Below are 2,061 nucleotides of genomic sequence, written 5' to 3'. Positions count from 1 at the left end.
CCGGCCACTGCACTCCAGTCTGGGCGACAGAGTGAGACTCCAACTCAAAAAAAACAACAAAACAAAACTGATTTTCTTGGGACTATGCACTGTATGTACATTAACTTCATTTTTAAAAAGTTGGCTGGGCTTGGTGGCTCAGCCTATAATCCCAGCACTTTGGGAGACCAAGGCAAGTGGATTGCCTGAGACCATGGGTTCGAGACCAGCCTGGGCAACTTGGCAAGACCTCATCACTACAATAAATCAGAAATTAGTCGGGTAGCACGCACCTGTAGTTCCAGCTATTTGGAAGGCTGAAGCAGAAGGATCGCCGGAACCCAACAGGTTGACGCTGGGGTGGTCGTGAGTGATCCACTGCATTCCAGCCTGTGTGACAGTGAGAGGTCCAACTCAAAAAAAAAAAAAAAAAAATTAAATAATGCCTTCATGGCTGGGCGTGTGGTGGCTCACGCCCAGAATCCCAGCACTTTGGGAGGCCGAGGTGAGAGGAATGCCTGAGCCCATGGGTTCAGGACCAGCCTGGGCAACTTGATGAGACCTCATCTCTACAATAAATCAAAAAATTAGCCAGGCGTGGTAGCGCATGCCTGTATTTCCATCTACTCGGAAGGCTGAGGCAGAAGGATCACCTGAGCCCAGCATGTTGAGGCTGCAGTGGCTGTGTGCGTTCCACTGCACTCCAGCCTGGGAGACAGAGTGAGACTCCACCTCAAAAAAAAAATAATTCTTCATTTTGCAATATAATTAACATACCATAGAATTTGCACAGAGTTGTGCAGTCAATCACCACAGTCAATTTTATTATTTTACATTATATTTTTTTATTTTATTTTATTTTTTGAGTTGGAGTCTCACTATGTTGCCTAGGCTTGAGTGCAGTGGCATGATTACGACCACCACAACCTCAAACAGCTGGAACTACAGGCGTGTGCCACCACACCCAGCTAGTTTTTTAATGTATTGTGGGTCTTGCCAAGTTGCCCAGACTGGTCTCAAACTCTTGGGCTTAGGGAATCCTCTCACCTCAGCCTCCCAAAGTGCTGGGATTGTAGGCGTGAGCCACTGTGCCTGGCCACCACAATCAGTTTTAGAATATTTTTATCACCCCAGAAAGGAACCTCAGACCACACCCTGTTTGGGATGATGGAAAGGCTTTGAAAATGGGTAGCGGTGATAGCTGTACAACATGGTGGATGGACTTAATGCCACTGAATTGTATACTTAATAATGGTTAAAATGATGAAGTTTGTGATATGTGTATCTTACCAGAATTAAAAAAAGAGAGAAACTGCATAGTTATGAATAGTTCCTACCCATTTCCTTCTAACCCCTCTCAGGCAACTACAAATCTACTTTATAGATTTGCCTACTCTGGATATTTCATATAAACAGCATCATAAAATATGTGGTCTTTTATGACTGGCTTCTTTCACTTAGCGTCGTGTTTCCAAGGTTCATTTATACTGTAGCATCCTATCGATACTTCAATTCTTTTTCTTATGAAAGAATATTTCACTGTATAGATAGATCATTATTTTCTTTATTCATTCATGAGTTAGTGGACATTTGGATTGTTTCTACTTTTTGGAGATTGTAAATAATGCTTCTGTGAACATTTGTATGCAAGTTTTTGTGGGGCATATGTTTTCAGTTTTCTTGGGTATACACCCAAGTCTGGGGAACCACCAGACTCTTAAGACTTTTGAAGAGGGCAACCCTGTTTCAGGCCCCCTCTCGCTTGGGAGCTTTTCTGTGCTATTTTTTTTTTTTTGAGTTTGAGTTTGAGTTTCTGTTGCTCAGACTGGAGTACAGTGGCACGCTCATGGCCACCACAGCCTTGACCTGCTGTGCTCAGGTGATCCTTCTGTCTCAACCTTCCAAGTAGCTAGCACTACAGGCACGCACCACCATGCCCACCTAATTTTTAAAATTTATTTTATTTATTTTATTTTATTTTTTTGCGTCGGAGTCTCACTCTGTCGCCCAGACTGGAGTGCAGTGCCGCTCCCGCAGCCTCAGCCTGCTGGGCTCCAGCGATCCTTCCGCCTCCGCCTTCCG

At 44.2% G+C, this 2,061-nt stretch overlaps 1 protein-coding gene across 2 annotated transcripts in view; it reads left to right on the top strand.

Annotated features, from left to right (window-relative positions):
• PLIN2 (perilipin 2) overlaps positions 1-2,061 on the top strand; it is a 32,413-nt gene that overhangs the window by 2,332 nt on the left and 28,020 nt on the right. The gene's annotated exons all lie outside the window — the stretch shown is intronic.

The sequence above is a fragment of the Carlito syrichta genome, unplaced genomic scaffold (genome assembly GCF_000164805.1).
Source record: "Carlito syrichta isolate Samal-C Ts95f unplaced genomic scaffold, Tarsius_syrichta-2.0.1 Scaffold307203, whole genome shotgun sequence".
NCBI classification, from domain to species: Eukaryota; Metazoa; Chordata; class Mammalia; order Primates; family Tarsiidae; genus Carlito; species Carlito syrichta.
Note: the sequence above shows the minus strand (reverse complement) of the source record. Positions and strands in the feature narration are given on the sequence as shown.